General features: G+C 51.9%; 1 long non-coding RNA gene across 1 annotated transcript; it reads left to right on the plus strand.

Moving 5' to 3' along the window:
• Positions 1 to 2,752: 2,752 nt before the first annotated feature.
• Positions 2,753 to 4,400, plus strand: LOC132480953 (uncharacterized). The gene is made up of 3 exons (XR_009530713.1): positions 2,753 to 2,977; positions 3,689 to 3,747; positions 4,287 to 4,400. It is a non-coding gene; the product is annotated as an uncharacterized LOC132480953 (long non-coding RNA).
• The last annotated feature ends 22,162 nt before the right edge of the window (positions 4,401 to 26,562 follow it).

The following is a 26,562-nucleotide window of genomic DNA, read 5'->3' on the forward strand; positions in this document are numbered from 1 at the left end:
AGGACCGGTGCGCTCCGGCCGGGAACGGCGCCGGGGCCCCCACCCCGAGCTCCAGCCGGACCTGGACGCCCTCTAGCGGCTTCACTCACGGGAGGGGCGCTGGTGAAAAGAGGACAAGGTGGGGGCCTTCCTCCCTTGACCAGGAGACCTCGCGCGTGGAAAGAGGGCCCGCACCGCCGTTCTGTAACTTCTCCACGCGGGAATAAGGAGAAACTTTCCTCCTAAGGGAAGGTTTTATTTATTTATTTACTTTAGAGCTCGAACTACAGGAGAAGGGGGAAATTTTCTCATTAAAGTTACATCCCTGCAGTTAGTTCAATTACTTGATATATGCAGAAGATGTTGTTAATTTATAGATTTAAATAGCTTACAAAGATGCCGCAGGCCCCATCAGTTAATTTCCTTAATTTATGGATTCTTCGCTGCTCCTTGAAGAGAAAGGGGCCCAGGAAGTAGGTCAGGGATCTGTGCAGCGGCTCCCGCACGGCCCATGGGCTGCCCACTGCTCCCCACGCCCTGGCGCTCCCGGGCTTCTGGCTCCCAGCTCGGGCCTGACAGCACCACTGTCTGCTCTCTACATCTCGGCCAGGCCCAGCAGATCTGCTTTGCTCCTTGGTGGCTGCCCCAGTCTCTCCAGGGCTACGCAAGGCCAAGGAGCAGCAAAGCCCCCCTCTACACACACCCCACCCGGCACTGAAGGGATGGGCCCAAATAAGAAGTGAAACAAGTATCCAAATACTTTGATCTCCTGTGTCCTCTCTTAAATGCTGGCTGGGATCACAAATGGAGAAAGGCGCGTGTGGATACCCCAGACTTCTTCAGGGAAAGAAACTTCCCCCTTCTCAAGCCTTGGAGTGCTTGGCGGGGGAGGGGGGGGGGAGGGAAGCATGAGGAAGAATGCTCCAAGCTCCCGTTTGAGGAGCAGAGACCCACTGAAAACTTGCTTGTCATGGGGCCACCCCTGTGACCCCATCGCCCCTCACCCCTCACCCGCTAGGTGCCTGCTAGAGCTTCTTTGTTTTGTGTTCAATATGGATGAATATGTACAAATAAATTAATACTTAGAAGATGAGTATAAACTAAACTGTTTTAGGAAGCCACATGGCGATGTGATTAGTATTGGTATTCATGATTTAACATTTCTTTTCCCACTAGATGAAGTTTCTAAGATTTGCAAGGTACATGTCAAGGACGGGTGTATAAATGGATTTTTATTTATTCACAACTCCAAGACTAATTGCTTCTCTTTGCCTCAAGGCCATGAGATTGGTTTTAATATGACACTTCAAAAGTATTCATGGAACTACAGAGATACTAAGTGTCATTGTTTAAGAGACAAATCTCACTGTGGTACTGGTGACCCTGCAAAGAGGATGATGTTCCATTTCATTTTAAATTCCTCGATGTTTTTTTAAGAGTTTCACTTTATACCAACTATATTAAAAATGCACAATTTAATTGAAACAAGAACTGACCATTTTGAAAGACCTTTATTTCCTTAATATTGCTGGGAACTTTGTTTTCATATTCCTGAATCCTTTTATTAAAGAGCTGAACTTTATACGTGTCATTAAGAAGAGTAAGTTTGGGCCATAATTTATTCTCAAGTGTTTTAAAAGTTCCCGGCTAAATGTCAACCATCTTTTACATTGAGAAACTTGGACGTGGGCTGTGATAGGCATTTAATGATCTGTGGTATATAATGCAGTGGTGAGGTTTTGTTTTTTTTAATTGAAGATGTATAATTAGGACTGAAAACATACTGCAACATCTTGTGAAATACATCGTGTTTCATTACTATAGTCCAAGAGATGAAATTGGATGTGAGTCTAATCAGAATGGAACTTGCTTTATCAGTAGATTTGACTAGCACTTGAGCCATTATGGTTCACATATTTTAAAAAGTGGGTTCAAACCTGAGCTTGCTTTGAGGCTGCTCTGCATGAGCTCACATGAAGCTGAGGCGGGTCAGGCCCTGCATCAAGGTGTTGTGGACAAGACCTCCGTCTCCGGATGTTTCAAAGTGGCTTCCAGTGTGACTTTGTATTTTGTTGTTGCTGTGTGCAGACTATATTTTAAGGTCAAGACCTTAATGAGAAGATGAGGTCCCAAAGTCTGCTGAACTCAACCTTCTCAGGAAGTCTGTGACCAGATAGCAGATGTACAGGCTGAGACACAGCTGCTGCCGTCCGAGAGGGGAGAGTGTGAGGGTAGGGGGATGGGGAGAGGCTGGGGTGTTAGGGCTGTCTGCTCCGCCACCCCCAGGCTCTCTGGGGTGAAAGCCAGGCCCTCCCAGGTCTGCGCCCACCTCCAGACTCAGAGCTGGCCCTGACCAGGCTAGGACAAAGCCAGCCTGGCCCAGAGATCACAGTCTGACATCCACTTGGCCTCTGTCTCCATTCCAGGAATCCCCCAGTCTTCCCTGTAGGACCCCAGTGAATCTGGAAACTAAAGGGAGTGATAAAATGTGGGGCTGTTAGCTCCGCGCCCTGCAAACAGGGCCTCCTGACTGTCAGCCAGGTGACCGGCTCCCTGGAGAACAGCGGTCCAAACCTGACTGAGGGATGGCAGGTGGGGGCCAACTGCCTGTCCTTGAAGTTAATAAAACAAGACCAGCCGGCTCTCACGGAGCTCGGCTCAGTCCCCAGCACTGTGCTCAGTGGGATTTCTGGTTTCTGATGGGAGGGAAAGCAGGGCCTCTCTCCAGGGGCTACAGACCACCCCCTCCTTCTTGCCTTCTGCCTGCAGCCCAGGTGTGCTGCTCAGAACCAAACCAGCCTGCCCTCCCCGGGAGCCAGCATCAGGGTGACAGCGATGAGACAAGACTGCGATCTCCTGACCAGGAATCCGAACATGGTGGTGGCCTGTGGATGACCTCGGGGGGACCAGGACCCCCTCCCCCAACTTGATCAATACTCTGCATCTGAGCCTTCTTCCCAAGAGAAGTTTCAGCATGTTTACCAGATTTTCAGAGACGGTGAGTTTGGGTGCAAGTAACAAAACCTACCTCACAATGGGCTGCATGATAAGGAAAGTGGATTCTTTTGCATAATGGCAAGTGGGAGGCAGAGTGGTCCTGGAGTCCATTCAGAGACTCAGCGGAGGATTCAAGGGCCCGGGCTCTCTCCACTTTCCCCTGCCATCCTCTGCATGTTCTCCTGTCCTTACGCCAGGTCCTCTCTGGTCTCAAGATATTGTAGCTCAAACCTTGCTATCTCCCTGGACATGCGTGGAGAACAGGGAAGTGATCCAGTGGGCCTCACAGCCCTCTTTGGTGCACCATTGGCCAACTTGCAAGCCAGTCCCAGGGAAAGCGTGGACCAATCAGGTCTAGTCCTGGCCTGCGAGGGGCTGGGGTTGCTGCCCTGGGCTGTAGGGTGGAAGGTAGACCCTGCGCACAGTCAAGATCTGCCTTGGGGGAAGGAGGAGAGGATGGGCTTTGTGCTGGGGGCCCCAAAGGTGAAGAGCTGTTGACCAGAACCCTGAGCTGGAAGGAAGGTAGAAGCTATAAACAGGAAAGAGAATCCCCAAAGGGCACCTCCAGAGAGGCTGCAACAGAGATGATGCTCCAGATCCTTCTAGGGTCCCAGGAGACACCCGACCTGGCAGAGTATGGCTGCCCCCAGGCAACCAAGCCAGGCCACTGACCCCAGGCCCTCTGACCTCCTCACCTCTGGCTTTTTCTCAGGGCTCCTTCTCTCGAGCTGCATCAGTGAAGTCCCAAGGTCCTCCCAGCAGCCCTTCAAGGTATGGAGACGAGGCTGTTCCCTGCAAAAGCACCTGGCATTCATCAGGGCAATCAACATGTGTTGCTCTCTCCATGCAACACACAGAAAAGAATTCCAGAAAGATGAGGCTATTGCAGTTGCTGGGGGCCGGTGAGGCCCTCTCTAGTGTCCTCCAGGCTCTCAATCAATGTCAGGCTGGCTCGGATCCCTGGGAGAACAGCCTTCAATACCAAGTCCTGTCCTTAAATGACTTGGTGTGGCTGCCACTCTGGCTCCAGGTGACCATCAAAGTGGCCCTGGGGTCACAGGACTAGGGGCCCTGCAGATGCATTTATGTGGGCCTGAGGGAAAGCAAGAGTTGAGACAGTGAGGCAGCCTTTGATCAGTCATCAACCCTGTCCAGGGCTCCTTCCTCTGGCCAAAGCTCCATACACTGACCTTCTTCCACGTCACAGGCAATTCATTCGCCTTGGGCCTAGGCTTTAGGGAGACAGTCTATGCATGGCATGAACTTGGAAGTCTGAGTACAACTGGGTGACCTTGGGTTTCATCTCGCAGAGTCCCAGTATCCTCCCGTGTAACCTGAGAATAGCGATGATGAGGAGCTGATGCCCTTGCTGGGAGGATTCATGGTGAGAGCAGAGGCAGAGAACTCGGCTCAGGCCAGTGTAAGAGCTCTTGGAAGGGTAATGGTTGCTTCCTCTTCCAACTGACCTTCCTAGAATCTCTGGTGGGGCTGTAGTTACACCCCCGGATCCTACTCCAGGTGCTGTTGGCCCAACACCCACCTACAGGAGACACACAGAAGCTGGGGAAAATGAGAGAGACGGAGGCCCCTCGAGTCCAAGATTTGGGGATTGAAACCTTGTGATTGTATAATTAAGATAAACATGTATACGTTAAAGGGGAGAATGTAAAAGTTGCCTAACATTTAAAGACAAAACACAAAACTTCAGAGAAATCTCATGCTTGCTTTGGGCCATGCCTCTGGGGTGGGGCTAGGAAGTGTCCTCAGGCTCCTCTAAGCTCAGGGCGCTTGGGGGTGGATGGAATCACAGGTTGGGACCCAGGGGGCAAAGAGGAGCCCCAGAGGCCAACAAGGGTCTGCTGATAAATTCTTCTCATTTTTCAAACTGTGAAACTCTTTACTGTCTTTTTAAAAGTAATTTTAAGTTTCAGTAAACACTGCATGATCATTGTAGAACACACACACACACACACACACACACACACACACACACACACAGTGAAATGTACAAAGGAGAAACAGAAATTAGTTTCTCCTTCCCTGAGAGCAATGAGTCAGTAATTTGGTGTTTGTCCAGCCATTCGTCTTCCTGTTCATGTACACACACAGACACACAATTACACAGACTAGCACAGATATGCACACACATACACACACTCAAGGACACACAAACACAATCACAGACACATACAGCCACAGATACACATACAGTTGCACAGAGACACACACGCGGATATGCAGGTACACACACGATCACATGCAAGTGGCAAACACAAAGGGACACGCAGCATGCACACATACATAATGTTGCACAGGCACAGATACACATGGAGTCTCATAGAACCACAGACACGTCGTGTGCACACCATCCAAGCAGGTATGCAAACATGCACATGTGCACATGGTTTTTAAACCATGGCATCAAACTACTCATACTAATCCGCAGTCTGTCTTCCCCCTTCTGTGTATTTCAAAATATAGAAAATAATCTAACAAATACCTATACACCCACCACCCAGGCATGGCAAATATTAACAGCTCAAATATTTGCTTCAGATTCCTATTTTAAAATCAGATGAAACGATACAGACCAGTTAAAACCCCTCCCTTCTTCCCCCACCCTGTAATTGCTACCCAGAAGTTGCCACATTCCTGCGCACCTTTTTATACTTTTTGCGACACATGAATGTATTCATAAACAATGATGACCTTTGTGTCTGCTTTAAACTTTCACATAAGGGGTGCCTCCTCTTGCATTGTGTTTTGGCCACTTGCTCTTCTCACATCTCTGGGCCTGGTAGGTGCCCCCCCCGCCTTGCTGCCCCTTTGATCCATGCAGTGGCCTCTGCCTCCTGCCCTGGCCCCCATTCCTCAGCCAGCTCTTCTGTGTATATAGGCCAAGGGCCCCCAAAGGCCTCTCCCGTTGGAATTGGGTCTTTGATGCGTTTGCTGAAAACAGTGGTTTCTGGCCACTGTGGTGTCAGAGGTAAGGAACGGCCCCACCTCCACCTCCCACCTCCCAGCAGGCTGCTTCTGGAAGAGGTGTTTGGATGGGTGTGGTCCACTCCTCCCCTCCTCCTCCTCTCCCCCTCCTCCCTTTCCCCATCCTCCTCCTCCCTCTCTCCTCTCCCCCCTCTTCTCCCCCTCCCTCCACCTCTCTCTCTCCCTCTCTCCCTCCATCTCCTTCCACCTCTAGGCGATGCAAGCCTCTGGCTGAAAAGCTGGAAGGTCACCCAAGGAAGTGCAAAAAGAAAAGGCATCTTGATATATCTCAAAATATTATCTCCAGACTAATTCTGACAGTTCTGTTTCTGCATTTAGGTCTCTTACCCTTTTAGAATTAACTTTTGTTTGTGGTTTGAGGTCAGGATCTAAAAAAGAATTTGTTTTTCAAAATGTCTAGCCAGTCTTTCGGGTGAATCAACTAGTAAAAATTTTATATTAGGCTTTTGTCTGGGACTGGGGAGAATCAAGGTCTTATTTTTGCTTTCTAATAGAGGAATGTGGGTTTACAGGTAAATTGTAAGAAATTAAAACATTTGTTATTTTAGTAATTAGAATTAGTTACAAATTAGCCCCCCTCCCCTCCACACACACCCTGGCAATCTCATATTCCTCTTCCTAGGGAACCTCAGTTTGGCATGTGATAGATTAAATTATTGATACCAATTTTTCCCTGCCCTGTAGTGGCTTTAGACATCTATGCCCTTGCCATGCTCGGCAGAACGCACTCCACTCCCCAATCCTGGGTTTCACCAAAGGGAAGTTAGCAGGTGCAACACAAGGAGCAGAGGCTTGAAGTTGATTCCTGTAGCTGAGCTTGCCTCTCGAGCTTCTGCCATTGCAGTAGGAAGAAAATGCCCCAGGCAACTGCTGACCCTCCAGGTTGAGCCCCAGAATGAGACACGTGGGGTGGGGCTGCACCAGCAACCATCACACATGAGAAATAAATGCTTATTGTTGTATGCCACTGATATTGTGTGTTTGTCACACAGCAAAAGCTGACTGATACAAACTGTATGCTTTTGTGTGTGTGTGTGTGTGTGTACAATCTCAATCCAATCTGAGTGGGAATGTATATACTATATGTATATATGATACATTTTATTCTATGATTTATAATTATATATTTATTATAGATTATATATAACATAGAGAGTATATAAAATTATATAAGTGTGTATATTATATATGTTTGTTTATTTATTATACACCTTGGCCCACCCCTAACATTTGCAGGACCAGAACAAGAGCATAAATGGAGATCCACCTTTTTTATTAATTTTATTAATTTTTTATTAGAGAATAGTTGATTTAAAATGTTGTGTTAGTTTCTGCTGTACAGCAAAGTGAATCAGTTATACATGTACGCATATCCATTCTTTCTTAGATTTTTTTCCCATATAGGTCATTACAGAGTTTTGAGTAGAGTTCCCTGTGCTATACAGTAGGTTCTTATTAGTTATCTATTTTATATATAGTAGTGTGTATTTGTCAATCCCAATCTCTCAATGTATCCCCCCCCTTACCCCCGGTAATCATAAGTTTGTTTTCTACACCTGTGATTCTATTTCTGTTTTGTAAATAAGTTCATTTGTACCATTTTTTTAGATTCCACATACAAGCGATAACATATGGTATTTGTCTTTCTCTGTCTGACTTACTTCAGTTAGTATGATAATCTCTAGGTCCATCCATGTTGCTGCAAACAGCATTATTTCATTCTTTTTTATGGCTGAGTAATATTCCATTGTATGTATGTACCACATCTTCTTTACCCATTCATCCATCTATGGACATTTAGGTTGCTTCCATGTTTTGGCTATTGTAAACAGCACTGCAATGAACATTGGGATGCATGTATCTTTTCGGATTATGGTTTTCTCCAGATATATGCCCAGGAGTGGGATGCTTCTGGCCTTTAATCCCTTAAAGCCTTAAAGCTCTTTCTCAGGTCACCAAAGACCTACATCACCTCCATTTCTCAGCCCTCACGTTACTCCACCTCTCAGCAGCCTTTGGCTCAGCCAGCCACACCTCCCCTTCCTCAGCTTGATGGTGATCTGTGCCGCCCGAGAGCTCCCAGCTCTCTTCCTCTGTGAACTCCCTCCCTGCCTCCTCTGAGGTTAGGGGAGGCCCCCAAAATGCGAGACAAGCCTGAGGAGCTGTGTGCCACACCACACGCCTTCCCTGCCTGGGCAGTTGTGGAAGCTGGTTTTGAGATGGAGCCTCTATCAACCCAGTTCCCAAGTGACCATGATGAGAAGAGACCCTGCTAACCCACGTTGGCCCCAAAGAGTGAGGGAGAAATAAACTTTAGTCTTTTTCAGCCTTTGAGATTTTAGGGATATTCGTTTATGCAGCATCACTGCCCCTGGACTGGCTGCTGCACTTGACATCTGCAGAGCAAACCTCGCACCTGTTTCTTTCCCCTCTTACTCAGCCCACTGCTTTTCAGTTTTGTTTGCTGGCTCAGCACCCCTATCTGGCCATTCCCAGGCCTCCTTCTCCTCTCCTCTCACCTGTTATCCCTCCAGAATCTCACTCACAGCAGTTCTGCATGACAATGACTCACAGATTTACACCTCCTCCCACCTGCAGGTCCCGCTGCCTGCCCACCTGATGCCTCCTGGGGGATGTCCCAGAGGTTCCTCAGACTCAACATATCCTGACTCAGACTCATGATCTTGCCCCCGCTTCAAAGCTGGCCTCTCCCTGGTTTCCCCATCTTCCCCTCCCACTCACTTGTGCAAGCCAGAACCTGGGAGTCATCCAGGAACCTCCTTCTCCTTGACCCTCTTCTCCATTTCCCATCTCCGTCCATCACCAGGGTCTCTCAAATTACCCACCCACGTTTCTCTATCACCACCTGCACCACCCTGGTCCAGCTGCCTTCTCCTCTCATCTGGATGCTGGAAGGACTATCCTGTCCTCATTGCTGTCAATCTTGCCCTCACAATTTATTGTCCTCATGCCAGCCAGAAGGATCTTTTCAAAAGATCGTGTAACTGCTTGCTTAAACCTTGCCAAGACTTCCCTTGCTCTAAGAGAAGATAACACCACCCTCAGTGGTGCACGCGGACTGGCCCACCTCAGGGCCCCACTTCCCTGCTCCCCCTCAGGGAGGGCTCCTCCCTGGAAGCAGGCTCGGAGGTGGAGATTATCAAAGGAGGTTCCTTACAGAGTGCTTTTGCATCAACATTTGTGCAAGGGAGGGCAAGGAAGCAGTGGGCAGAGGGAGAAGTTGAGCTCTTATCAGTCTCCTCAGAGGTCTCAGCTGACCCCACAAGGAGCGCAGAGTTGTCCCCCACATGGGGCAAGTGTGCTGTGCTTCTGTGCCGCCATATTGGTGGCTGGATGTGTCTTTGGATGTGGGGTGTAACCTTGGGCAAGGCGTCTCTCTTCCCCCGAGGCATTCTCTGAAGGGAGCTGATGGCTAAAGGCTTTCTACAGGCAACGCTCCCAGAAGTTGGGGGAGTAAGTTCTTTCGTACTGAAGGGGGATTTGGTGGTGCAAGAAATGTCCGACACAGTCCATCCCTTGCATGACCAGGCTCTACTTTTTCAAAAACATGCAGGGAGCAGCTCCTCCAGGATTCTGGTGTGCCTCTGCCTGGGGGAATTTAGAAGAGAGGGTTAGTGAGATTAACTACAACCTCCACTGCTGCAGTTGGTCTTGAGGCTACAATCGATACTCATCTTCCCTTGCCTTCGTTATCAGTTCTGGATTCCCCCCACGACTGTTCTGGTCTTAATGACTTACCTGGTGGAGTAGCCAGACCCTCATCCCTGAGGGGTCTGAGACCCTGGCAAGTATGACCTTCTCAGGCCAGAGTTGCTGCCCTTGTCCATTGACTGTCAAAACTGGGCTGGGAAATACCAACAAGCAACTGGGCTAACCAGGCACCAAATCTATCTCTCCCTGCTCCCTACTGTATAACAAAAATGCTACCTCTTTCTGATGATCAGGGTCCATTACCCCTGCCAAGCTGGTGAATCTTCTTTCTTGCTGGTCCCTTGGCACAAGGAGCCTCAAGTGTCCAGGCAGCATCTATAGCCATAATTCACAGAACTCTTACTGTGGTCCTTGACAGAAGCATTCTTTATTAGAACCAGGCTCTCTAAGCCCTTAGAGCCCAAGACCGTGGGAAGTACACATTTCCCAAGTGTGAGGCTAGGAGTGGTGGCAAGCAGGACACTCTTACTTCCACTCCTTGGTTCCCAGACCCACCTTACCTGCAACGTAGTGTATTCATTTCCAGTTGCTGTTGTAATAAATTACCCCAAACTTGGTGAGTTAGAACAAAATAAATTTATTATCTTACAGTTCAGGATGTCAGAGCCTGAAACGTATCTCACTAGGCTAAAAATCAAGCTGCGTTCTTTCTGGAGGTTCTAGGGGAAAAGCCATCTCTTTGCCTTTTCCAGCCCCTAGAGCCTGGCTCATTCCTAGTCTCATGGCTCTTTCCATTATCGAAGCCAGCTGTGGCTGGCTGAATCTTCCTCACACGGCATCGCTCTGACGCTCTCTTGCTTCCCTCTTTCACTTAGAAGCACATTGTCCCCACCCAGATAATTCAGGATAATCTCCCCATCTCAAGATCCTTAATTTAATCACACCGGCAAAGTCCCTTTTGCCAAGTAAAGGGAACATATACACAGGTTCTGGGAATTAGGACATGGACGTCTCTGGGGGAACGGGTTGTTATTCTGCCGACCACACACAAGTAGACCCGTGTCGACCTACTGTTGATTTAAAGTGTACGCTTTGCTCTGGAAAATGGCACCCCATCTTTGCAAAATATTAACTCCGAGCTGGTGCTTTAGCTGTGCTTGTAACAGGCCCTTCCATTGCTTTATCAGATTGTCAGATTCAGGGTGATATAGGAAGCGTTATGACCAGTGCAAATGACAGTCGTTTGCCTCCCCTCATACCTCCATTGCTGACGCAATGTTTTGTGGGACCCTGTGTGGGTGCATCAAATACTCTGTAAGCCCTTGTATAGTCGTCTGGCTTAGGCCCTGTGGGCAGGAAAAGCAAATCTGTACCCAGAATATATGTTTACTCCTAAGAAAATGAACCACTGCTCCTTTCAGGATGAAAGGGATGCAGTGTGGTCAACTTGGATCTGTAGGTTGGTGTCCTCAAGGAATGGCACTGTGTGTAGGACTTAGCTTTGGCCTCTGTTGCTGGAAGATTGAACATTCAGCAGCAGCAGCAGCTGGATCAGCCTTGCTGGGTGAGATCCCCTGCTGTTAGACTTCTTCATAGCCTCCACCCTGCCACTTGTGCCGGCAGTGAAGAGGTCAATGACAGGAGCTGGTTGATGTCACTTGGCCAAATCATTCTGTTGACTTGGTTGTTTAGTGCCTCTTCCATGATGGATGCTCTCCAGTGAGAAAGAAAGCTTCACACTTTGTGCCATGTCCCATCCACATGATTGCCCCAGATAGCCTAGCTTCTAGTCAATCTCCTTCTAGTCTCCCAACTAGAAACCCTATTAGGTTTCTATTGAGCTTCTATTTCCATCAAAGAGGATCACAGGTGCTCTGCCCAAAGGTCTACAGCTCTACCCACTGGGAAGATTTCAGTCTACCATGCTCTCTCAAGGTCAATCCTGAGTGGGGCTGCAGTGCAGGCACCACTTATTTTTTTTACTTGCTTCCACATACCATGCCAACACCTCTGTGAACAAAGCTGGTCTTTCATCAGCTGGTCATACCCCTCATCATGTGGCCATAGGTGTGAATCAATGGAGAGGACTTGGTGCAACAGTGGTGGATAACAAGGTAGTCTAGGCTACCTGCTCGCACACCTTGCTTATGGCTTCTCCTCCTGCTCATACTTGGTCTTAGATGTTCCACTTCTGTCTTATGATGGATGCTGCTGGGTCCACTTGACCTTCTGACTTGGTGGGTCTGACAGAACTCAGCTCATGATGGGCAGCGCTACAGTCTGAATGTTTATGTCCCGCTAAATTCATATGTTGAAACCTTGACCCCAAAATATGATGTCATCAAGAGGTGGGACCTCTGGGAGATTCTTAAGTCATAAGGGTGGGGCCCTCACGAATGAGATTAGTGCCTTATAAAAGAGGCTCCAGAAAGATCCCTGGCCCCTTCCACCGCATAAGGACATGGTGAGAAAATGCTGGTTATGAACTAGAAAGAGTGCCTTCACCCAGGCATGCTGGTGCCATGATCTTGGACTTCCCAGCCTCTAGAACTGTGAGAAATAAATATTTGCTGTTTATAAACTATCCAGTTTATGGTATTTTATTATAGCAACCCAGACAGACTAAGACAGGCAGTTATGGCTGCATTTTCACTTGGTGTCCCATGGTCAGTCTATACCAGGGTCCATAGCATGCTAGGAACTGCTTTTCAAAGGATTTATAATTTTCCATATGGCATGGCCTTGTGACAGAACCTTAAGAGTCTGCATTGTAATCCTCCCCTTGGGGCTTGCCAAAAACTCTACATGGTATCTTTTCCCAGTGCTGATACCTCCAATACCATAGGATCCTCTGGGTCGTACAGCCTGAGTTGGCACCTCTTGCATCATAGCCAGACCTGCTGCAAATTCCTTTCCATCTCTGAACTGAATCAAAGCCAGCAGCTTTTCATGTCTCCTGGTATGTGGTCTGGAGTAGTCCAGACCACATGTATGTGGACGGTGCCTTCAGAACCCAAGGAGGCCTACCAAGCATTATACTTCCTTCGTTGAGGTGGAAGGTGCAAGATGCCATTATTTGTCCTAGGCTTTGGTTGCCCTGGCATGCTCCAGACCATTGCAGCTCCTAAAAGTTTTACTGTTACGACAGGCCCCTCAAACCTCACTGGGTTCACCCTCCTAATCTTTGGAGTGCATGGGTCTTACTTAGGCCCACAATGTACTAGCCACTTCTTGTTCATTCATTCTGATGAGCACAAGGTTATTGATATGGCAGACCAATATGATATTTTGCAGGATGTGGGGCCAATCCAGATCTTTGGGGCCTATAATTGGACAGAGGCCTGGAGAGTTAATGTATTTCTGGGGCAAGACTGTGAATGTACACTGTTATCCGTTCCAACTGTCTCATTTTTGCAGGGGCAAACTGGTCAGTTCAACAGAGCTATAATGAGGACCACTACCCTTAGATCCTTTAGCTTTTAAAAGGTAGCACCATGGGAATTCCCTGGTGGTCCAGTGGTTAGGACTCTGCGCTTTCACTTTCGAGGGCCTGGGTTCAATCCCTAGTCATGGAACTCTTGCAAGCCCCACAGTGTGGCCAAAAAAAGGTAGCTCCAATATCTGCCACCACCCTCCCCCTCCCCCAATTGGGATGCAATATTGTTTTTTGCTTTTTTTAACATCATTATTGGAGTATAGTTGCTTTACAATGGTGTGTTAGTTTCTGCTGTATAACAAAGTGAATCAGCTATACATAAACATGTATCCCCATATCTCCTCCCTCTTGCATGCAATACTGTTTTTTATATACTGTCTTGGAAGCAGACAGAGGGCAGTTTCAGAGGCTTCCTCTTTGCAGGCCCCACTACAAAAGCTCTCACCCCACAGGCCAAGGAGTCAAAGTGGGGCTTGTGACAATTACTAAGTCTCTAATTACACTTTGGGGAGTGGGGAAATGACCACTGGGTGAATCTGTGGACCCAGTGGATCCACTGTAAGCCAGGCTTGGGCCAGCATTCCATCTGTTACCTGGCCTGTATGTCCCCACTCTAATGGAGGGCCGCCATGACACATCAGAGCTCAGCATATCTATATCAAGTTGGACCCTGTCCAATGTCTTAGACTTACTTGGGTAGCCTATTTCCCCAGGATATCTTTGGAGAAGGACTGGGGGTATGATTACTAGATATTCTTGCTTTTTGTTACAGGCTCATCCTGGAGGCTTGATTTCTCCTTCAGTCATCGGGTTCCTGGTCTGAAAACTGACTTACCTCCAGAAACTGGGCAAGGAATCATGACATTTTTTTTGGTTGGGAGGATTGCCCTGAGGCCCCTGATTATCCATTCTTTTTTTTTTTTTTTTTTTTTTTTTTTTTTTTTTGTGGTACGCAGGCCTCTCACTGTTGTGGCCTCTCCCATTGTGGAGCACAGGCTCCGGACACGCAGGCTCAGCGGCCATGGCTCACGGGCCCAGCTGCTCCGCGGCATGTGGGATCTTCCCAGACCGGGGCATGAACCCGTGTCCCCTGCATCGGCAGGCGGACTCTCAACCACTGCGCCACCAGGAAAGCCCCTGATTATCCATTCTTGATTTCTTTGATTGTACAGATTGAGTGTAACATTTGTTGGCTGCCCACCTATTTTGCCTCCAGGGAACACCTTGTTCTCGAGGACCTGCTATAGGCCAGGTCACCTGGGGCCACTCTGACCGGACCACCCATTATAACAAGTGCATCCACCTCTCTTCAGATGGGTAAATGTCACCACTAGACCTCTATCTTTTTTGGGTTCTCTTGCCCTCATTGCTGTCAGTGACCCTTGTGTCACAAGAGCTGATCCTACCAGCAGCCCAGCGCCCAGAGGGGAGCCGTCACCCATCATCTCAGTGATGCTGGCGCTCCTCTCACGCACACATTCCCTGCTGCTTGGGTAAGTGGTGTGTCCGCCCCTTACCCAACATAGTCCTCCACCGGTTTTCCCTGCCTTGGGGCTTTAGCACATTCACTCTAGCTCGCCCACTTTGCAGAGCCCTTTAAGTCCCCTTTCCACCATGACTTTTTCCATGCTTCTAGCAGAATTTTTGCACCATCTCTCGTGGTCCTTGCTAGGGAATCTTGCATCCCAGGAAAGTGCTCTCACATTGATAAGCCCTCCAATCATTCCAACCTTACGTGTCTCTCCCTGCTCCTCCGTGGACTTTGGATGACGCACTTTCAAAATCCAGTCCCACCTGTGCTCTCCTGGCTCCTGCCAGGACCCAAGGGCTATAGTTCCTTTCCTTCTTTATCAAGTCCAGCACTGCCTTGGCCCAGTCATGGTGTGACTTGACCCCTAATTAATAGGTCTAGTGGCCAGAAGGGGAGGTGGGGGCAGATCCTGGAGGGGCTGTATAATGTCTTGCAGAGCAGAGATCTCTGCATTTCTTCAAGGAATAGTGGAGCATTAGTTCTTAATAGGGAAGAATGGGTCACTTCTGCAGGCTCAGAGGGTTCAAGACAATCTAGGGATTTCAGATTTGGGGTGCATCAACTCAGAAGTCCCATCTGAAACGTCAGGGTGCCATCCTCTCCCCATCAGAGTATGATCTTGACACAGAGCTACTTAGGTTGAGTTTAATCTTCTTTGCTGTAGCCTTGATCATTTCAAGGCTCTTTTGTTTTGGTGGCGCCGTGCGGCTTGTGGGATCCTAGTTCCCCAACCAGGGATCAACCGGGGATCGAACCCGGGCCCTTGGCAGTGAAAGCGCGGAGTCCTAACCACTGGATCGCCAGGGAATTCCCTAAGTTTAATCTTCTTTGGAACTTGGCTGCTCTGAGATTATCCACCTTGTCTGCCCTCCTGCTACAGGCCTCAGGGACCTCCTTTCGGCACATTGTAAATCAACTATACTTCAATTATTTCACACTTAACTCTTAATTGCTCTCAGCCTTTGGTTATCTTTTTTCAAAGAGTTAGTCAAGTTTGGCAATAGCCACCTAATTCCACCGATTTTGCTTTCCCCTGATATTTCTCAGGTGTCTGAATAGTTGCCCTCAGCAGTTGCATTTCTTTCCACAGGTAAACGATCTCAATTCATGAAAGGTGAAAGTGATAATTGCACCGTCACCTTGTTGTAAGAGGAGCTACCCACCTACCACTGTCACCAGGCAGGCGAGATGGGTGAATCTGCTCCTGAATCCCACCCCAGCACCTGCTTTCTCAGCCTCCTCAGCCCTTGCTGCTGTAGGTGGGGTTCTCCGGGAAGCAGAACTCATTAGCATGCAAGAGGTTTATAAGGGAGAGTTCCTGGGATCAGCGCTTGTGGAATGGAGGGGAAGAAAGCAGGATTAGATGGAGGGAGAAGTTGCGCTCTCACGCTGTGTCAGTTTCCTGTTGCTGTTATAAGAAATTGCCACAAATATTGTGCCTTAAAGCAACACAAAGGTATTATCTTACAGTTCCAGAGTTCAGAAGTTGAAAATGGGTCAACAGGGCTGTATTCCTTCTGTAGGCTTTAGGAAGTGTGTGTTTCCTCACCTTTCCCAGTTTCTGGAGGCTTCCTGCGTTCCTCGGTTTGTGGTTTCTTCCTTCCATCGCTCTGACCACTGATTCCATCGTTTTCTCTCCTCCCTGACTCTGACCCTCTGACTCACTTCATAAGGACACTTGTGCCCACCTGGATGAGCCAGGATCTTCTCCCCATCTCGTGATCCTTAACCGTAGTGGAAAAAATCCCTTTTGCCCTGTAAACTACCATATTCACAAGTTCTGGGGATTACCATGTGGACATCTTTGGGGGCTGTTATTCCATCCAGGCATGTGGAGCTTTGAGTCTGGATGACCCTTCAGAATTGTTGGGTGAGGACGCTGGGCCTTCCTATTTCCATGTTGATTAGATATTGGGTGTGCTGTGACCTCAGGCAAGCAGCTGTCTTTAGCCTAGACAATCCCTTAAGAGGACTGCCTGCCAGCAGCACTGCTGACACTGGAGGGTCTTTACTCCTGAAGGGGATCTGGGGGGCTCATCATGGCATCCACCACAGCCCCTTTGCTCCAGCCCCAGCAACCGTCTTCCCTCCCTCACCTGGCCACACAATCTTCACCCCAGGACATTTGCACATGCTCTTTCCTTGCTCCGCCACCTGTCTTGATCTTGGCTCCATCACCACTTCCTCCAGGAAGCCTTCCCTGACTTCTCTGTCTAGGTCATCTCCACCGTAGCCCTCTGAAGCTCGTGACGCTACACCTGCAGCATTCCTCCTTCGTTAGCATCAGACTCCCCAGGCAGAGCAAGCTCTGCAAGGCAAGGATGGGGTTTGCTTTTGCTCACTATTGTGTCCCCTTCACTGAGCACAGTGGGCCTCACATAACAAGTGCTCAGAAGGTATTTATTGAATAGGTGAATGAGAGGACCTACTGCTTTCTTCATTAGGTGGATCCGTCATATTTGGCAACACGAGTGGATCGCATTTGGTCCTTCTACTTCCCTACTGATGAAGATTCAGGCTGTTTCCAGTCCTTTGATAGTTCACATCATGCTGCAATGAACATTTTTCACGCATATTCTCATCTCCCTGCCTGGAGTTTCTGCAGGACAGATCTCTAGAGATGGAACTGCTGGGCCCATCAGAGTGTCCCTGAGGCTGGGACTGGGAGTCAAGGGGCCTGTCCCTCCCTGGGCAGCAGTCCCTCCCCTGGAGAGTTCCCTGCTTGAGTTTCTGCCATGGGCACAGAAAGAGCAGGGGAAGTGGGTTCACAATGGGACAGAGAAGCATGAAACAGCCCACCGAGGGAGTGGAGGTAAGCCCGATAGCAAGAGCCTTGGTGGCACTCAGGGCCCCAGGCCCTGGGCTTCTGCAGCCCTGCTGTTAAGTCCCCGTCTTACTGGACCCTTCATCAGGTCCTCCTTCACCTGAAATTGGTGCCAACAGATTTCTTATACTTGCTACGAAAAGGTCCCAGCTGTTATAAGTGCCAATTCTTGTCATTGCTGTCTAAATATGTGGCTTTTACATTTTACATTCCTTTCTTGGGAAATGAGGGGTGTGTGTGTGTGTGTGTGTGTGTGTGTGTGTGAGAGAGAGAGAGAGAGAGAGAGAGAGAGAGAGAGAGGGCGGGGGTGGGGATGGAGGGATCTGTGATAAACTTTTGTATATATTCCAGAGGTCTCTGAAAAGATGATGCATTCTCTGGGGGGTGCAAAGTTATATTTATGCTAACTATAAGCATGTCAGCGTGAGCCCCTTGTTGGCCCTGGTAGGGGGCCGGGCTGGGTCTCTGGGCCTGGCTCTGGGTCAGAGGGTGGAAAGAGGGTGACATGGCCAAGCACACTCTCAGACCTGGTGCCAGATCCTGTGTGCAGGGCCTGCGGTGTCAGCGGCTACAGCGGGGTAGGGTGGGGGATCGCTGCACCAAGGGGCCTGGGGTGAGGGGCTGAGGGGGAGCAACATCAGAGTCTGAGCAGCTTCTGGGGTTTGTGGCAGGGGCTGGCAGCAGGCTGGTCTGGGATATTCTTTTGTGCCCCGTGGGCCGCCCCCCCGCAGTGTTCCTGCAGGGGCAGCGGAAGCTCGAGTGACCCGTCTGAGTGGCCAAGGATCTATGAGGGGATCCCCACTCCCACTGTCATCCCACATGCTGGGCCCTGGTTCCGGGCGGGAGCACATGGGTGCCATCACCACGTGTCCCTAGCACGGCGCCTGGCACGTGACCATTCAGGAAACGTGGAGTGGATGGGCGCCGACGGCCTTGGCCTTATCATGGATCTGTTTTTGACATAGAAAACCTGTCGCATCTCCCTGTCTCAAAGCCTGGCTCCCCGTTGTTTCCAGCACAAAACCCAAATCTCCTTCTCGCGGCCAAGAGGTTCTGCCCTCCGCACCCGCACACGTGCTGAAGGCGTACACCCTGCCCGGACTCAAGCGCTCTCTGCCTCGGGGGTGGCCCCAATTCCTGTCCTTGGGGGCAGCCCTGCGGGGTCACATGCCCTCTCAGCCCTCGGGCTCCAGAGGCCTGTGATTGCGCCCCCTGGGGCCGGGCCCTCAGCCCCACCCTGACCCCTCCCACCTCAGTTCACTCCGCACAGACCCCCATCAGGCCGGCAACCCTGGCTGCAATCCCACGGAAAGCCCAAGCCCTGAAAAATGATGGCGAGCTTTGTCCCTGTGCCATTAATTTTCCTGTGACTGAGGCCTCCCCTCAGGGTGGGTGCGGGGCTGGGGGACGGATGGCACCTGCTCGGCCTGCCAGGACTTTGCCAGTGGGTGGTGTGGATGGCGTTTCCCAAGTGAAATGCCGCGTGGAGATGAATGACCCCTGAGCTGTGGGCTCTGGGCGCACAAGGCCTGGGTGGAGCTGGCGGGGGTGCTCCGTGGCCTGGACACCCCCCTTCCCCACCCCGCCCCCCGCCCGCCCCTTCAAGGAGGAGGGCTGCGGGCTCTTCACCGTCACCCAGGTTCCCAGGATCTCCCAGAAATGCTTGCCTCGGCTTCATGCCTGAAACCTCAAACACAAATAATTTCCAATTTGCCTGAGAGTTCAATCGCACAATCCAATGTTAAATAATAGATTAGATGCCTTGGGGAGAGAAACAGGATTTAAACAGAAGAAGTAAATAAAAGGAAAAGTAAAATTCAGCACATCGGCTCGGAGGGAGAGAACGCGAGCTTCCCCTGCTGACCTGCATCCGCTGCCCTGGCCTTTCCTGCCAGGCTGGGTCCTCTTCCCTGCGTCTGCCAGGACTGCCCTTGGCGCGCCTGCGTCTCCCCACGAGCTGGTGCTGGCTCCGCCCCTCAACAGCCTCTCCCACCAGCTCCCCCAATAGAGGCCCGGCTCATAGCCCAGGCAACTGCCACGTAGCCCGCGGTCACGCGATGGGGCTGGGTGCAGACACCCGTGTGGAAGGGTGGCATCTTTAGACCCAAGAGGAGGCTGAGGAAGGTATGTCTACGGGACAGGACTTGTTTACAAGCTCGGGGACTGAGGTCGCGTCTGTCCGGCAACCTTTCCTTCTGCCCACTCTGCCCTCCACACACCTCCTGCCACAGTCTGTCCCTGTCACACAGAAACCGCACCGTCCCCAAGGTTACAGATCCCCAGCTCCCACCTTACTTCCTCCACAGACCCTCCCACCTTCCCTCTGCCATCAGCCCTTCTTGTCCTCATGTCCCTCCTTGTCCACCCCAGATCCCTTGGGCCACTGTTTCTCTGTCCCCTCCCCTCTTTCCACCCCACGTGCCTAGGAGGAGCCCAGCTCTAACCTTTTCTGTGCTGCTAGAGAAGCGAGACACCACACTGGGGGACACCAGGGCCAAAATGCCGGGGTTTGAATCCTGGAACATCCTTTTAATAACTGTGTGAGCTTGAGCAAATTACTTAACCTCTCTGTGTGTCACTTGTCTCTTCTGTAAAAAAGGGGAGGATAATGACTGTATCTACATTATAGGGTTGTAGTGAGGATTACATAAGCTAGTATATACGAAATACATAAGCTAGTATATACGAAATACATAAGCTAGTGTATACGAAATACATAAGCTAGTATATATGAAATACATAAGCTAGTATATACGAAATACATAAGCTAGTATATACGAAATACATAAGCTAGTATATACGAAATACATAAGCTAGTATATACGAAATGCTTAGAGCAATCCCCGGTAAAGCAGTAAAACCAGAATTCTTAATGTTGCTCAGGGGCCTAGGAGGGAGAGAAGCGGCTTGGATTAAGATGAAGGCACTGGACAGAGAGCGAAGTACACAGATTGAGGACATGCTTAGGGGACAGAGAGAATGACACGTGTGAAAAGGAGGAGTCCAGGGCCGATCGGGAGAGATGGGAGGCTTGGTGGGGATGTGAGACGTGAGGTGCCCTGAGATATGCCGACAGAGGTGCGGTGTGGGGTCTGAGGTCAGGGCTGGAGGTGCAGGTTTGGGTGCCAGCTGTACAGCGGAGTGCAGCTGGCTGAGCTGGCCCAGGGAGTGTGTCGATCAAGGGGTGTCTGTCGAATTCAGAACGTGGGGTAGTCGGAGACTCCGAAGCGACCCATTTCCATGGGGGACGGGGCACTGGAAGGCAGACCACGGTGGGCTCAAGAGCAAAAGGCTGGGGAAGGAGGGGACAGAAATGGGCAAGGGCTGGAGGGGATGTGAAGTTTTGAAGAGGGAGCTGAAGCCTGAGGAGCCGGCAGAGAGAGGGCCTGTCTCTGAGGAGGAGACAAAGGGCTGGGATCCAAGAGGCGGTGGAGGGCTGACCCTGGTCGGGCAGCGGGGAGTGAGAAGCGGGGTCAGTGCACACAGAGCATCAATTGGACTTGAGATAGTGAAGGCCTTTCTGGTCCTCGCCTTTCCTTTCACTGCAGTAAGAGGCACACCGTGAGCTGTGCACATTTCTGTGTGTGTGTGTGTGCGTGCGTGTGCATGTCTGTGTAAGTGTGTGGATGTGTATCTCTCTGTGTCCCTGTGCACCTGGGTCTCTGTGCATGCTTGTATGTCTGTGTGTGTGTCTGCATGTGTGTTTGTACCTATGCCTCTGCGGATGTGTCCCCAGGTCTGGATGTGTATGTATTTGTGAGAAGGGGTGTGTGTGTGTGTGTGCATGTCTGTGTATGTCTGTGCCCATGTGAGCATGTGTGTGTGATGCAGTCACAGAAGGCCTGCGTCACCCTCATGGAGAGTGGAGGACAAATGCCGGCAGGTTTTTGGTGGCCCTGAGAGCTCTGTGACGGTGAGTGTGAGGACAGCCCAGTGAGCCCTCTCCTCCTGCAGTGGAGGGGGGTGGCTGGAGGGGGGTGGCTGCTCTGGGGTTTGCCAGGGGCAGGAGATGGGTCAGGATGTACCCCAAATCTAAGCTTGCCAAAGGAGGGAGTGAATCCAGCAGGGGTGATGGCAGACCCCCGCGCCAACACTCCTGGTGACACTTGGCCCTTCTGCTCTCTGTGTCCTTCGTGTTGACCAGTCTGTGCTTTCCAGGGCCTCCTGAAACCTTCTGGCCCCATTAGGCCCAGGAGGGGCGCTGGGGATGTTTGGTGTTAGGGCAGCTGTGTCTTCTGGAGCTGGAGGGTTGGAGATTGACCTCCAGGGTCTGCCCGGAGACAGACCTGGAGAGGCAGGGTCCCCGTGACCCTATAGATGAGAGGGACAGAGGGCAGAAGAGCGACGCGGTCTCCAGTGGTTCTGGGGGATGCTGCGACCCGCGTGAGCTGCACACAATCGGGGTGTTGCTGCCACCTCGTGGGCCTGCCGGGGATGCTCAGGCCTCTGCTCAGGAGTGAGCGCTTAGCGCCCTCTGGTGGCCCAGTACTGTCTCTGCTTGAGAAGATGTGCGCCCTCCCGCGCTCCCCCACTCCTTAACAGTATAGACGCCCAGGGGCGGGGCGGTAGGCGGGCCCAAAAGTGAGGGGTCTCAGCCTGACTGCTTGGGTGGGATTTCAGCTCCAGGTCCTGCCGCTGCGCAACTCTGGGCAGGCCTCTCTGTGCCTCAGTCTCCTCACCTATAAAGTAGGGTAAGGCATGGTCAGGGCTGCTGGGAGGGTATATCAGGCAGCCCATGGGAGAGGGCATCACGGCACTGGCCCATCAGGAGCGCTTGATTCGCGGTGGCAAACCCTAGGCCCCATGGTTTGGAATTACTTCTGACCTCTGACACCTGACCCTTGCCCTAGGCTTCAAGTGAGCTTGGGAGCAGACCTCCAGCCCACTCTCTCCACCTCCCCTCCTGGAGGTCGGCCCAGAGACAGGGAGGGGGCAGGAGCGTCTGTTCCCACGTGGCCCCAACCCCAGCGGCTCCCTTGGCCATCCTCTGCTGTCTTCTTACAGCCGAGCCTCCTGTGCAAAGGGCCCTTCTGGGCAGCATGAAGAGTCAGGGAGCAGCGCAGGCCTCACCGCCAGGCCAGGCTGCCCGGAAGAACCAAAGCTCAGGGCTGTCACGTGCCCTCCCCTGAGCCTGGGCCCGTGGACCACGGAGCCCCCTCCATCCAGCAAGATTAGCCAGGGCTAGCACACTCCCCATGCCAGGGGCAGCTCCCCCAGCCTTATCCAGGGTCATTGTACCCACCAGCATGGGGCCCGGAGATGGGGGTAGGATTATTTCAGCCCTGCTCAGCCCCAGACTGCCCACCCCCAGTTCCTGGATACCACCCTGGTCCACTCCTGGGTCCATAGGTCAGCAGTAATCCCCTTGTGCCCAGCTCTGGGTGAGATCGGGGGAGATACCAGGACAAAATTCCCATGGTTAGCCATGGGTGCTCCCCAGAGAGGAAAGGGCTACGAGGATGGGGAGAGTGAGGGGAGACCACCTTCTGCCCTCAGGGCTCTCCTGGGGCTCCCATTCCCCCACCGAGGGGTCTTAACCCTGAGAATGAAATTGGTAAACAGGCCCTGCCTGGGAGGGGATAGGGGTTTGGATGACTGTCCCTCCATCCACTGCCTGCCCACCCCTGTCTTGAGCCCTTTTGTGGGTGGCCTGGCCCATGGTGACAGCAGATAGGATGGTTTGGTCATGTCTGGGAGGCCAGAGGTAACTGAGACTCATGTCTGACCATCTGGCTGGACCTCACATCTCATCTCCCCAGGGGACTCTGGGGCTTTTGGGGATGTTTATTCTCTTCACCACTTAGAGAGCAGGTCTCATGCCTAGGGAGGTCTCAGCTGCAGGGACTTCACTGTGGGCTGCCCCAGAGAGGGCCTATTTGGAGGGCCAAGCTGGCAAAGGGCACTGGGAGATCAGTGGTTATTTTCCCAACTTGATGGGCCGGGTTGGCCCCTGGGAGGAGGCTGTGACCCCTTCTTGGGTCCCTGACCCAGAGGGCCCCCTCCTTCACCACGAAGTGGTAAACAGGTTAAATGGGGCAGGGAGGGGCCGGGGAGGGGCAGCACACGATGGTCCCAGAGAGGAGGGAGGAAGGTCCACATTCCCCCCATCCTCCCAACACATATACGGGCTCACACACGTGTACACACCCCCTCACCCCAGACACAGATGCCCATAAGACACCTACCACACCACTCACACACACTTATACACGTACACATAGACTCACATGCTCACCATGCGCCCCCCAGAAACACACACACACACACACACACACACACACACACACACTTTCCTTTGTTGGCAGTTAAGTCCACTGTCCTTAGGGCTATATGAGGCTGGGCCTGGGGGCTGGAGCTGGGTCCAGCACCATCTCAGTGGATTCAGGGTGAGGTCTCAGGGCTGGGCTTCTGGAGCTCATACTGGGGACCATCAAGCGGTGATCATGGTCATTGCCTGGACTGTGCTTCTGGCATGGCCACCCAGAAGGAAAGCCCCTCTTTGATGGATGTGTTTGTGTGTACATCTGCCCAACCCAGGCCTGGTTGTCTCTGAGAGATGACACAAGATGTCTTTTCCTACCCTCAAGTACACACACACACACACACACACACACACACACACAGTCATTCAAACCATGGAAGGATGGTCCCTGGGCAATCCTGATCGCCTCCAAGCAGCAGCAGTGGGTGAAGGTGCCCTGCAGGCTGCCCCAGCTGGGCTTCTGGGTGTCTTCTTGCTGAGTAGAAGACCAGTGACACTGCCACAGTCTTCGCCAAATGCATCCTAGAGCAGAGGCACTGTTTCTGCATTAGGAATTCCACCTCACTTTGTGAGCACCGCAGCCTAGGGGCAGCTGTTTCTGGGTCATGGTCAGCCAGGCCCCTCCCTGCCTCCTCTCACATTGACCTGGCCCTGGCTGAGGTGTTGAGGCATCTCTGAGCCTCTCACCATCTGCCTTCCTGCCTTCCACACCTGTGAATCCCTCAGGCCCTGACCCCAGCCTCCTCCCTGCCCCTCTGGATTCCTTCTGTCCGATGGCCCAGGCCACTTTCAGCTGGAACCCGAGTGGAGGCCTCACCCTGCTCAGGGTTCTTGGACACATGTGGCCCTGAGCAGGTAGTTGGCAGCCTCAACCCCCTTGTTCTGCCGTTATACCTTTCCAGAGCCCAGAAAGAAAGATGGAGCCAATCATGCTAGTGTGAACCTGGCTGGGATGTCCCACCTCGGGGAGCAGCAGCGCCCCTTCAGGGTCTGGCAGCATCTCCCTTAGCAAGTGGGAGCAGACTGAGAGCAAGCTCTGGGGCGAGAAAGGCCACAGAAAGATTCAGGGGGCATGCAGCAAACTGCGGGCAGACAGGCCGACAGAGAGATGAGACCCAACGGCGGCAGACAGACAAGCCCCTAGAAACAGCCAGGCAGCACTTCCCATTACAAACATGACCCCCAAACAGCCACAGTCATACCCAAACTCAAAGCTCCAACAAAGACTTTCTCTGAGTCTTTTCAAGAATCACCCTGGGGCTTCCCTGGTGGCGCAGTGGTTGAGAGTCCGCCTGCCGAAGCAGGGGACACGGGTTCGTGCCCCAGTCCGGGAAGATCCCACATGCCGCGGAGTGGCTGGGCCCGTGAGCCATGGCCGCTGAGCCTGCACGTCCGGAGCCTGTGCTCCGCAACGGGAGAGGCCACAACAGTGAGAGGCCTGTGTACCGCAAAAAAAAAAAAAAAAAAAAAAGAATCACCCTGCCTTTTGACAATTTCAGACCATTTCTGCGTGTGAAAATGTATGGTTTTGGGGGGAGAAGTTTGCTCTACAGCTCCCCCACCGCCCCAGCTGGTTCACAAGTGGGCAGGCAATCCTGGTAGCTTTGAAGTGGTTCTGTCAGGGATCAAGGCTAGGTCAGGGGGTCTGCAGATGACATCTTCTGGCCAAAGCCCTGCTTATCCCAGGGTTCAGAAAGCCAAGGATGGCATCACTCCCTGCCTGGAAATGCCACACCCCCTGAGACCCATGTGCAGTGTCCCATTGACCCCAGGGGCAGCCCCCAAATAGCAGCTTGCCCAGAGAGCTTGTCACTGCTCTGGCAGTCCCCAGAGGGCCCCCCACAAAGTGCACTGACAAAAAGGGACCTTGATGGTCCTCCACGGGGACAGGTCTATCTTCTTCTTTTTTTTTTTTTGCAGTACGCGGGCCTCTCACTGTTGTGGCCTCTCCCGTTGCAGAACACAGACTCCGGATGCATAGGCTCAGCGGCCATGGCTCACGGGCCAGCTGCTCCGCGGTATGTGGGATCCTCCCGGACCAGGGCACGAACCCGTGTCCCCTGCATCGGCAGGCGGACTCCCAACCACTGCGCCACCAGGGAAGCCCTAGGTCTTTCTTCTTTGGGGATGAACGTGCCGGTACCAAGACGGGAGGACCCTACTGATGGAGACCTGGCCCTGGGAGCCTGAGGCGAGACGCTTCTGGCCTCCTGCAGGTGAGCTGCTGGGTGTGCTGCTCCTTCTGCTTGTGCCCTGCGCTTGCCTGGGTGGGGTCTGCAGGCGCGGGGCTCAAGCTGTCCTCAGGAGAGAGAAGGAGCCCCAGAAAGCACGGGGAAGGGCCCCTGTGTTTCCACACCAACGCACAGAGTATGGACACGGCTGCTCTGGAAACCATGTGCTTTATTTGGAACCTCATTCCAAGGGAACCTCCCCCCTGGGTCATAGAAAAGCTGCAAACCCTGTGGTTTGGTACAAGGCAATGGCTAAGGGATGCGGGAAATCCCTTACAGCCGGGGCCTTTGTCATCTGGGCCTCAGACTTCCCTGGTCATCCTGACTCTTGGCAGAGCTGGGTATGGGCAGCTTGGACTGCTGGGGTGTCCAGCTCACCCCCCCAGCATCTTCCTTATTTGAGGAGTATGGAAGTGGGTATGGGACAGCGGCCAGGGTCCCCATCCAAGGCCTGGGCCTCTGTGCCCCCCTGAAGGGCCTGCACCACCCAGCAGGCAGGGCTCCTCAGAGCCTTGTTGCTCTGGATACATCTCAGCTCCCAGGTGAGAACCCACGGAGCGTGGGATGCCCCTGTGGGACAGGTGAGTGGGTGGGGCCGGGCCGCCCACGGCAGGTTGGCCCCGCCCC

The sequence above is a fragment of the Mesoplodon densirostris genome, chromosome 19 (genome assembly GCF_025265405.1).
Source record: "Mesoplodon densirostris isolate mMesDen1 chromosome 19, mMesDen1 primary haplotype, whole genome shotgun sequence".
Classification (NCBI taxonomy): domain Eukaryota; kingdom Metazoa; phylum Chordata; class Mammalia; order Artiodactyla; family Ziphiidae; genus Mesoplodon; species Mesoplodon densirostris.